Source organism: Ceratotherium simum, chromosome 1 (genome assembly GCF_057802395.1).
Source record: "Ceratotherium simum simum isolate JZ-2026a chromosome 1, ASM5780239v1, whole genome shotgun sequence".
Lineage (NCBI taxonomy): Eukaryota > Metazoa > Chordata > Mammalia > Perissodactyla > Rhinocerotidae > Ceratotherium > Ceratotherium simum.
The window spans coordinates 5,351,801-5,363,995 of record NC_141900.1 but is presented as its reverse complement, the minus strand read 5'-3'; the positions used below and the strand labels follow the sequence as shown (position 1 = coordinate 5,363,995).

The 12,195-nt window shown below is 39.3% G+C and overlaps 1 pseudogene; it reads right to left on the bottom strand.

The window, feature by feature from the left end:
- Positions 1-9,880: 9,880 nt before the first annotated feature.
- On the bottom strand, positions 9,881-10,353 carry LOC101403437 (ubiquitin-ribosomal protein eS31 fusion protein pseudogene; annotated as a pseudogene).
- Positions 10,354-12,195: the final 1,842 nt, after the last annotated feature.

The following is a 12,195-nucleotide window of genomic DNA, read 5'->3' as shown; positions in this document are numbered from 1 at the left end:
GCTCAGATGATGGTTAGCATTTTTTTTTAGCAATCAAGTATGTTTTAATTAAGGCATGTACATTTTTTTAAGCACAATGCTATTCCACCCTCAATAGGCTACAATATAGTATAAACATAACTTTTATATGCACTGGGAAACCAAAAAATTTGTGTGACTTGCTTTATTGTGATATTCTTTTTGTTGTGGTTGTCTGGACCCGAACCCACAATATCTCGATGTTATGCCTGCAACATTCTTGAATAACAAAATTATAGAGGTGGAAAGTTGATTAGTGGTTGTCAGTGCTTAGGGATGGAGGCTGCAAATGGAGGGAGTGTGGTTTTAAATGAATAGCTTGAGAGGGCCTTGAGGTGAAAGTACAGTTCTGTATGTTGATTGGCTGCACAAGTCTACACATGTGATACAACTGCATAGAAATACTCACACACATGAGTTCATGTAAAACCAGTAAAGTCTGAATAAGCTCTGTGGACTAAAAATATTTATCACTCACACATTGAGGCTTTCTGGAGAGAATAGGGCAGGCTTTCTAAGCAGGTCCTGCGGTGGTTTAAGAGAGTGGGGAAAGGAGACTGGCTTTGGGATATCTATGTGGCCGGGGGTGGGACTGGGGTGAGAGTTTTTGCACATGGACCGAGGCCTGAGCACCAGAGGGAACCTCGGTTTGCCTAGACATTTGGCAGAATGGGAAAGGGGAGTGGTAGGCTTGAACGCTGTCACCGGTCAAACATCAAAATTGAATTCAGATTCTTTACTTGGATTTCAGATTCTCCTTGTCAAACCTACTAAACTGTTGTTCCACAGGACTACTTCTCGTAGATGCATGTCATAAGAGTTTTTGTGGGCTTCTTTCTTTTATATTATTTCTCAGGGAAGAAGCTCATTAACCCTTCACCCCTCCCTTATGACTTTAATGAAGGCCAAGTGATCACTTGACTTACTCAAATTTTTCTAGCATCTAAAGATAGAACTTAACTAAAGAAGTCAACAGAAATGAAAAGAGAAAGAAGGAAGGAAGGAAGAGAGAGAGAGAGACAGAGAGAGAACAAAAGGAAAAAAGAAGAAGGAAGGAAAGGAAGGAAGGCAAGTAGGAAGGAAGGAAGGGGGAAGGGAAGGAAGGAGGGAAGGAGCTAGTTGCTCCCTTGGCTGCAGGTAAGCATCTGTGTCTCTTGAACCATACAGATTCCGTGATGCTCCAGCCAGCTTGGCTATGAGCCTCTCTCCAGACATTTCCTCACAGATGGTTTGACCTTCACCGTCCTGCTGGCTCTGAAAGTCTATGATAAATGCATAAGAAATAGCCACCACACTGAAAGTATTTTTAAGAATCATTCTCCAAATAGAAAGTTTTACTTTGTTCTCATAGTTCATGCCTGTCACTTTTGAGTGTGTTATTTTAAGATCGCTAAGTTAATGGTGTCCAAAATGGTGTTACAGAATAACAGAGAAAAATAGACCCTCTATAAATTATAGCAGTCAGAAAACACCAGGAAGAGACACATTTTTGCTGATGGTTGAAAAAGTTACCTGAGTACTATCCAATGTGTGTCATATTTGAAAGATGTATCATTCTCCCTGCTTTTCCACAAATATTCTGAGGCCATGGCCTCTGCCTGTCAGACTCACTACAGCATGTCTGTCTGCTGGACCCTCTTTCACTAGGTTGCTCTGTTCTCAGTGAATGCTGAGGATAGTTTAGTAAAAAGGGCAGGGGCAAAGGAACAGAAAATGTGTTTGATTTTTGAAATATATAAATTTACTTTGAAAAAAAATACTCATATACTTCTTGAACAAGTCCTGAGATTGACCAGAATTAGATTTAGAAAAATGTGATGTCATTGCCAGATTTTGAAGTAAAAAATCACCTTTGCTCCTACTTCAAGATTAGGAAGGACCACCACCATGATAAAATAGAAGAGTAGGGGTGGCCTTACAAAATTCCACCAATAGAAATATACCTGACTATCCACTTTCTTTCATAGTATCACCTTACCATCACTTTGGGAATGGAATTCACACCTAAAGGCGACATGGGATAAGAAAGTACTCTGAACATATCAAGTGAGGAAATAGGACTACATTCCTATTTCAATAACAGAAACAATCTGATTGATTGATTGCCACATGTTTGCATAGTCAAGGAATTCAAGTTTATGAACACAAAGCTACGTACATGATCCCTCCCCACTCCTCTCAATCACATAGCCGCAGAAATATGCACTAAAATAAAAAAAAAGAGCTGCAGGAATTTCTACCAAGACTCAACGTTGCTTTTAGTCAAAAAGTGGGGCCCAGTGAGTGAAGAGAGAGGTAGACATTGCTATCTTAGCAGCATGGCTCATCTCATCACCCAGCCTGGAGTGTCTATGGATAGATCTCCCTCAGCACTGGCTCAGGTAGTTCCGTTCCAAGAAATGGAGTGAATGTGCTGCGAGTCCAGGAGGAGAGATGGAGCTCTGCTGAATTCCTAGGTTAAATAAAAATGAAATGGCAGAGCCTGGAAGGGTAAAGTAGACAATGTGGTTTCAAGTTTGCTGGTGTGTCTGTGTGTGTGTGCTTAACCTATTGTTTTCCGTAAGAGATGAAATTAGTTGCATAGTACTTTAAATTATGCAGTAGTAAACCCTATTCCTCATGCTGAGCTAACTGGATAGTAGGATTAAGAGTGTTCTTTCCTCACGCAGACAGAATTACACACAATAAAAGTCTTCAAAGCAGCAAAGATTGAAGCAGGTACAACACCTAACACTCCACATTAAGATTTGAGAATGTAAATAAATATAGATAAACCACAGGATGACATTCACAATGTTTAACAACCAGTGTGAAATGGGCACCGACCTCCTAGAACAGGTCTCACACCTCGTAGAACAGACATAGTCGTACAGGCTGGAGGAAGGTCCTGCATCCCCCACCAGGTAGCTGCCCCATCAACGCTGAATGGACCATCCACTCGCTTGTTTACAGCAGATTCTGAGCCCATCCAGACCCCTCCTAAGTAATGAATAAGGAGAAAACAAAAACAAATCATCTATTTTAAAGGAGACCAGCCTAAACTCAGAAAGCACAGAAGAACATATTTGGGGGAGGGAAAAATAATGATAACAACAAATTACTGCAAGAAATAGAAGCAAGTAAAATTCCCAGTGAGCCCAGCATTGAAGTGCCTAGTAGTTGAACTGCCCAGTATGGAACAGTTGATTTTTTGCCAAGAATAAATAGAGTGAGGGAGGATATGCCATTTTAGATGGGATTGAGGTTAATTGTCTTTAAAATGCCATCTAATCCAGGCCCTCATTCTATCATTTCTACTAAGCTCCATGACTTTTCTCAGCCCTTCCTCCAACACTCATGGTCTTCAGCACTGATACCCTCACCGTATTTATTTTATTCCAGAAAGCTTGGCTGCACTAACGTGGCTTTCCTCTTTTCACAGTTACGGCCTCTCCCTGTCTCCTTTGCGGGATCACCTCTTCTCTCAGTCCCAAACTTTCAAGGCTCGGCTCATGAAACACCGCTCTCAAGAGGCCTTTCCCAATTTCTTCCAGTAGGTGACCTTCACTCCACTCTGTACCACTGTGGCACTTAGCTTGTTACATTTTCTCAGAAAATTACATTTTACTTCATAGTGTAGTGGTCTGTGCCTTTCTCATTTCATTGACTAAAGTGTAGTCACTTAATGGCAAGAATTTGCTCATATTCCCGTGAATATTTCCTCACATCCTTGAATAGTTTGATTATACTGTAGTGAATATAGCAATAACATATTTCTTCTATATATAATATTTTAGGATAAGACATGCAAAATTGAATTAGGGAAAATTGAAAATATAGGTCCAAAATCTCCATCCTTCATGCATTACAGAGTGCTCAAGTACTAGTATTTAGGGTAACCATCCTCTTTCCTTTTTTTCTTATTTTCTCCCCACAAATCTATATTTTACATATTTGTTTAAACAAGCTGTTGCTAAATGACAGAGCTTTAGCTGGCTTTTCTTGTTTTCACAGTTAACTTCTTCTCCACTGGCCATTTCTTTGAAAATAGCAGCACTTATAAACTTAATTTCCTGTCCTGTATTATTACCTCAAATTCAGTAAACTATTTTAATTGTAATTTAAACGTCTTAGATCATTTTACAAAGTCATATGGTTTCTCTTATTGTCTACAAGTAACAATAAATGATGTATAATTTAAATGTCGTATTGAATTTAAAATAGTTTTCCAAGTTTGTGAGGATCAACGATGTTCTATGACTAATCAGAAACTAGAAGCCTTATTAACAATATAGCTATTCATCTTATCAAATATCTTATGATGATTTGTGTACATTACATTTTAAATTGTTTTATCATTACAAAGAAACGTGGCAAAGATTGAACTTTGCTTCAATTGTTTATTTCAAGGAGATCCAGACACCAACACATCACAAATTTTTTCTGCCAGCTAGTAAATTCTCCCCTGCAGGGGAGTTAATTTTGCAGCCTGCCAGTTTTGTAAGAAATTGTTATGGTTTTGAAAAAAATAGAAATGTTTTATAACAATAAAATAGAAATGTTTTATAACAATAAAATTGAAAATTTGTAACAATTGGACCATTTAAATAATAACATTAGTTTATTGACATTCAAGAGGCCCAAGAAGATCTCACAGATTTAGCAATGTTTGGGTTTCACTGAAGTAGGAATTACAACGTAGAATAAGCCAGCATATTTTAATTGATAATCTCAAACACAGTTGTTCTCTAATAAGTGGTTCCAGGTGTTTAAATTGTTACTAGCTGGTAAGTAAAGGATTAATGGATCCCCTGTTCCTCCGGGATGCAGTCTCTGAACTGTGGCTGCACGTACATTAACATTCCTGTGCCCCTGAGAATTGTGTAGGCACAGGTTTTTGGGGATCAGGGTAGGTTTTCATCATGAAACTATATCACCTACCAATTTTTTTCTTTTAAGGATCTTTGTTAAAAGTAAGTCACAAACACAATTATCAACAGGCAAATATAAAATTAATAAAGCAGTGTGGATGGTGCTAGATCTGGAATCCTGAGTGAGGGGAACACCTCCTTCTTCATGGACTAGAGAATGGCCTAATACCTGCTTTCTTTTACTCACACAGTCACTGGGAGAGGCAGGGCCGGCCTTCCCCCCAGAAGAGACCCACTCACTGCTCATGGCACATGGAAGAGAGTAGTGAAAGAGAGGTAGCCACGACTGGCTGCAGACTATCAGTCACATTACCTCCCTCGGCTTGGGAAGCGGGGTCCCAGGAGGCCTCTGAGCTCTGGGAAACGGAGCCCTGGGCAGGAGCCAGCAAGGTGGGCCCTGGGGATGTTAGACTTTCCCATTCTGTTCAAGTCTCCTGCAGAGGAGAATGGGATGAGCTCCTACCTCCCAAAGCTGGATTTACTGGCCTACCAATGAAGCTTAGGCATCAGGGCCCCATTATTTCACCTGCCCCTTTCAAGGCCTGGGAGTAGCCACAGAAATTATTCATAAGTAGATATAGATATATTTTATATATCTATCGATATAGATATCTATCTATCTATCTCTATATATTTGAACAAGTAAGCTACTTTAATTGCAATTCTTTAAGATCACTGCCCCTTATACTCCTGTAGAATGATGTTATGGTTAAGGTAGGTTTGGGCATTTGCAGATCTTCTATGGGACACTCAATTTGGGATGTATGTAGTCTGGATTTATTGGTATTGTGGTTTGCCATTACATTCCTGAATACTTAGATCTCTGCTAGCAGAGCTGGAAGAGGCTTGAGTTCCTGGAATGTCCCCCCACCTCTCTGCAGATTCACCCGGCTTGTGGCAAGTAAGGCAGGAGCCTGCATACCCAGTGCCTGGCACTGCAAGTGTGTATGTAGTAAAGGGTGGGAAACAAGGTTTGACAAATGCAGAGGTAGATTCCAGTGCATAAGAATTTCTTCCAAGTCTTTGAAATTACATACAAAATAAATTTGATGGAGGTTTTTGCTAATTTAACACAATCCTAATAACTGACAAGACTTCAGCAATAAGGCATTGTATGGCAGGAAAAAAAAAGATTCCACACTATCAACAATATTTTTTGATCAACTATAAAGAGGAGGACTGATTTATCTTTTTTTCTACCTGAAAAAAGCAAACCATATTCAAAATAAGTGCACACAAAGGAACAAAGAATATACAACTAAAATGAGAAAAATATAAAATGTTTCAAGTAGCTTATTACTGAAAATATTATATTTGCCTGGATTTTGTAACATTTGTACTATTTGTCAGCTTCTTAAAATTTGTAAGTCATTGTGCTATCTTTTCTCATTCTAATTTCATATTTATCTTTTATATTTAAAATTTCTGTGTGTGTAATTTTCTATTCTTCTTCTTAAGATGGTCATCTAAACTTTATAAGTTTCAGTCTCCACGATAGCTGGATTTTCGCCTCGACTTTTCTATGGTTTGCGGTAGAAATATGAGGACAATGAAAATGAAATCCTTCATTTGTTATTGTCTTTGTTCATGAAGATGACAGTGACCATGATCGTGAAGATAAGAATGAGTAGCGGACAAATATGGGGAATGAAGAGAATTCTGGAAATTTTCAAGACTGCATCTGAAGGATGGGTGAAATTTTACAGGAAATGCTTAATAGACAGTAGGAATCCCCTCTTCTCAGCTATAATTGCACAAAGACACTGAGGCTAAAAATGCATGTTTTTATCAGAAATGGATATTAATCAGGGGACATTGGAAGCTGGGGTGTCTTGAGAAGAATAGGGTGGCAGGAGAGTCTTGTGATTCAGTAGAAGAAATACCAAGTGCTCAGGATTGAAGCCAGACATAAGATAATCTTGAATACTCTAGAAACAGAGGGGGCTTCGCAACATTAGCAATGGGACACTTTTAGACATTTTCATTGAGGGTGTGATGTGATTATCTGTACTTCTGGAATAAACCAACTGTGCCCAGAAGTGCTAATTATCATATTTTTAAAATATTTCCATTTGCCCCTTCTAGAACACATGTGTAAATCTTACAGAAGTTATATCAGTTCAAAATGAAAGGAAAAAGAAAACAACTTTTAAAAATATGAAATTAAAAAGAAATCAGATGTGCTGAAGATTATTCCACAGATGTTTCCATAAAGTCTAGTTTGAAAACATTATTAGTTATAACTAACTAGTCTTCAGTCACATTTGATAAGGGTGAATAGAGAATGAACTACTCATTAGGCAGTATTTTTACATGGCAGAAATTAGCATAGCTTTTCTTTTTCCTCCCCTTTTTTTAGTTTTTGGCCCAAACTTAGCCTATTTCACTACAATCTGCTCATTTCCTTTGATGTTCTCTATAATAAGTAACAGTCACTTGAGTCTCTAGCTACCATTTGCACAAATAAGACCTGATGGAGCGTTCATAAAATAATGTCGATACTACATCAAATTTCTCTCAACATAGGCCCATGCAGCTGCAACAACTGCAAAGAACAAAAACTGCCTTCTACTATAACTTATATAATCATAAATGGAGTGAAATGTTCTCTTAAAAACAGCCTGGATACTTTATAAAGAGATGACAAATCACCAACTAGTCGTTATTTCCTTCCTTTCCTTCTTTTGAAGTCATCGGAAAAGTTCTGCTGCCTTGGGGTTTGTTTGCCTATCTTTTGCCCAGCTCTGGTTAGGTTGCATTATAAATGTGAAAGTATTTGTTAACGATATGCTCTTAAAACCAAGTGACCAGATGAAAATAGGTAAGTATTTAGAAAGATAAAAATGTATTTATTTTTTGGTTAATATGGAAAATATTCCTTAAGTATTTTATTATATTTTAAGTTTGAAAGGGACTACTAATTATAATTCAGAACATTCAGTAAAGCTTGGGAACCAAGTCCAAAATGCTGATACTCTGTGTTTGGAAAGGTAGAAAGGAAGAGCGTAGACCACAAGACAAAAGCATATCTGAGGTCTGAAGGAAAGAGTATGTGAAGTAAAGTACAAATCATTCCTTTATTCTCTGAACTTTGTAATTAGAATCTGTGAGTCTAAGGTTATTTAACTACTCTGAATTCAGCAAAATGGGGAGTTCTTATCAGGATGAACACAATAAAACAAAACAAACCCTACATCTTCCGGGTTAGGAGAACGCCCGCGTATCACAAGAAGGAGGAGGCGAGAGGGACGCTTTGACAAAGTCAATGTTACTATCTTCCCAGTCAAAAGGACGTTAAGCTAGGATGGTACAACAGTTAGACACTAAGTTCTAAACATACTACAGATGTGATACAATTACAGGAGAGAAACATATATGTGCAGGTTGACCTTAAAAAGTGGATGAATTTGTAAGAAGAAATATGAAGGTGGAAGATATAGAGAAGCAGCTGTAGAAAAGTTTAAAACTGTGTGGGACTCAGGGCTGGCCCCGTGGCTTAGCGGTTAAGTGCGTGCGCTCCGCTGCTGGCGGCCCGGGTTCGGATCCCGGGCGCGCACCGACGCACCGCTTCTCCAGCCACGCTGAGGCCGCATCCCACATACAGCAACTAGAAGGATGTGCAGCTATGACATACAACTATCTACTGGGGCTTTGGGGGGAGAATAAATAAATAAAATCTTTAAAAAAAAAAAAAAAAAAAAAAACTGTGTGGGACTCAGAATCTGCCACTGAATCAATAGTGAGCTCAAGAAGCAGTCTAGAAATTTGCTTCCTAAATAGTTTATGGAATACTATCTTTTCCTCATAGTTTATGGAATACTACTATGCAAAAGTGAATTTAGAAAATGTTGGTTTAAACAAGTTAAATGTGTTTTTCTTCTATAAGATACATTGGCAAGTTTAACATAATAATAGGCATTGTGACTTTCCCAACAAACTGATACCATGCAAACCTTTACAACTCTGACCACAGAGCTACTTTTTATAAATGCCTATATAATACTCTGAACTATTAGTCCAGTGCATACAATTTGGAAAAATCGAGAAGTGTCATAGGTCCCAACTAATATTCGATTTAGGCAGCAGTCATGAAAAAGTGGAAGCAAATTGAGTTAGACTTTGTTAGATGGCAGAGTTTGGTAAAATTCCACGAAGACCCTCTAGGCGAGAGTCGTCTTATCCCTCAGCTGCTGGATGTACCTGTTCTTCTCAGGGACACGATCTATCCAAAGGGCACAAATTTTGCTAAGGCACAATTTTACTAAACCTTAAACTCAAAAACTAAATTAAAGAGAAGATGATTACTATCTCTAAGGGTCCCAACAGAGCTAAACAGAGTTCTGAGTGGATTGTAGCCCCGAGGGAGAAGGCTCTTCATCTCGTTAAACATCAAGGTGATGGCCTGGGGAAGAAGATAACTCTGTGGACATGCAGGTATCTGGGATCTCCCTCAAGATTGTCAGAGGCCATGGTTTGCAGTGGTGAAACACCTTTTCTGATTTGGATCACACTGAGGATTGAGGTCTTGACTCCTGGCCAAGATTGGCTCTTGGGCTGGCTGTTGTGAAGGTTCAGGGTCTGGTCAGATGTTAAGCCCTGGTCAGCTGAAAAAGAAATGGGGGAAAAAAGATGCTAGACAGTAGCCTGAAAAGTTACAATTCAAGAGGACTTTTTGCTAAACACTCAGGAGGGACTGCATCTTCTCTTACAGCTTCTTTCTCCTGCCTCAGCACCCCTGCCCTGCCTGGGAGCTGATCTGCCCAGGACAATTGAAACAATGCCCTTCCTTGAGGCAAAAAGAGGATTTCCAAGGTCCCCTCACAGAGGCAAATTCTATAACAAGAGTGTATAGTCTTCAGAAGTCACACATGTGTACTTTCCTCTCTACCTACTTCGTAAGGAATATTATGAACATGGACAGAATTTTTAATTTTTTTAGTTCATATTTTTTATTAAGCCATACACAACTTCTTGTCTTCTGGTTTGTTGAAGCAATAAATCAGACAACATTTGCCATGGTAATGTCTGTCAAAGCTGGCCATAAAACTCCACCACCACATTCATTTGAAGGGCACTCCCAACAAAAGCGACTGATTTTGCCATTCTCATCCACCTTATAGAATATCAGGACAGCCAGCTCAACCTTCTTTCTCTTGTGCTTATCTTCTTGGGAGTGGTGTTACACTTCCTTTTCTTAGTGTCACTGCAAGGTCTCAACATAAGATGAAGAGTGGACGCCTTTGAATGCTGTGGTCAGACATAGTACCTCCATCCTCCAGCTGCTTGTTGGCAAAGATCAGTCTTTGCTGATCAGGACGAATTCCTTCCTCAACCTGGATCTTGGCCTTTACCTTTTCCATTGTATTGAGGGTTCAACCTCGAGAATGATGTTCTTCTCCATAAGGATGTTTGTGAAAATCCGCATCCACCTGAGGTTGAGGGAAAGGAAGAGATGAGTTAGCCCTGGGGACATAGCAGAGGGTGATGGGTGGGTCACTGGCTGAAGAGTAGACGGAATTTTTACACAAGTTCTCCTAAATGATTAAACATTTAAGTCTGAAAAGACAATAGCATTATCTCATTGTTCCTGGAGTACTAACGAAGGTAAATACCTCGGCACTAATTTGTATGCTGACTCACTTGGGGTTTACGATATGTCCTATTCTTTTAACTTCTCTCTTTTTTCGTGATTTATACTCTCTTCAGGGAACAGTCAACCCATCCTCCTTGGCAGGATGCGCATGCTAAATCCCACTGCATGGCCCTCCGTGAAGAGCCTGAATCCTCTGACAAAATGCCCTACACACTTTTTAATTGAATCTAAAATATAAATAATAATATCTTTAATTCTGAAAAATGATAACAATAGGAGGGAACTAATGATAGGAACAAATATCAAGAAATGGGATTTATTAACATTGGAGTTTAAAAATTGTCAAGCAGAATAATGCCACTAGATGTTTACAGAAAACCTCTTCTGCTACGGCAGTTGTGGTTTGTATTGGTTTTATTTTCAACTCCGGTCTGTCAAAGGCAGAGAATGTGAGAAAATGTGAGAAATGCCTCTGAAAGTGATTGGGCTCAGTGGCCTATCCTGGAAAAGGCAGCTGGAACTTGATGCATCGTTCAGGAACATGATATATATAATAGTTCAGTCTCCCAGTTTGTCCTGTCCGTATAATTCGGCAAATTCCTTTAAGTAGAAGCCCACACAAAAAACTCTGTTTGTTCAAATATTTATTGCGAACATTCTGGCTTGGACGAAAAATGAAAGGTCAACTTTCATTTTTGACCTTTGGTTATTACTTCCAGGTTACAGTCCTGGGAAGGTTTTGAAATAAACAATAGCTTCACAGATAGACTGTTGTTAATCAGAGAGTATGTGGACCATATATCCCCTTTTACAGGGGGGTTTGATAGTGTGGAGAACACAGGCTGCCTCTGAAGATCAAAGGCACAGAACTGGCATCGACGGCATCGTCATGACTGTGTCCTCAAAACAGACCCAACAGGCCTCCTCCCTCTGCTTGAGAGAGCATGGGCGGCAGAATGTACTGTCATTCAAAATCTCCACAGCTAGAAATGTACTCAGACCACAAATTCAGATAGGAAGATCAAAATGAAAGTAGTGCAAATACCAAAATTAACCAAGAAGAGGAAAAAAACCCCTTGGTATTCCTATAATTTTCCTCCCAGAAAAGGAGATGAAAGGTTGCATTTATGTTTTCCTTGATTGCATCAAATGCTATAGTCATTGGTTTACAATCATAATGATGTAACTGGGGGTGTCCTTCTGCAAACTGGAATGCAAATACACGTCCCAGTCAAATCTTGGAGGCCACGCATCGGGACAAAACAAGAAGTGCAGAAACCCAATGTGGCTCTCTCTCCAAGCTGGGGAGAAATCCAGTTGTCTTCAGTCCCACTTCAGTTTTCAGGTTGTAGCTGAGTACAAACCAAGCTGGCACATGGCTATGAGGACACAGTCCTCAAACACCTGTAACAGGAGTTCCTGTGCTTAAAATGCTCACTGTGTGCCAGGCATCGGCAAAGTTGTACATATGAACTCACTGATTCCTCACTGCAGCCCTATGAGGTAGATATTACTATCAATCCCATTTACAAATAAAGAAACTGAGGCATATAGAGAATAGGAAAATTGCACTAAGGTCACAAAACTATTAATCGGCAGAGTCAGGATTCAAACCCAGAGCACTGGACTTCAGAGTCCTCGCCATTAACCACGAAGCTATGTGTCCTCAACTGG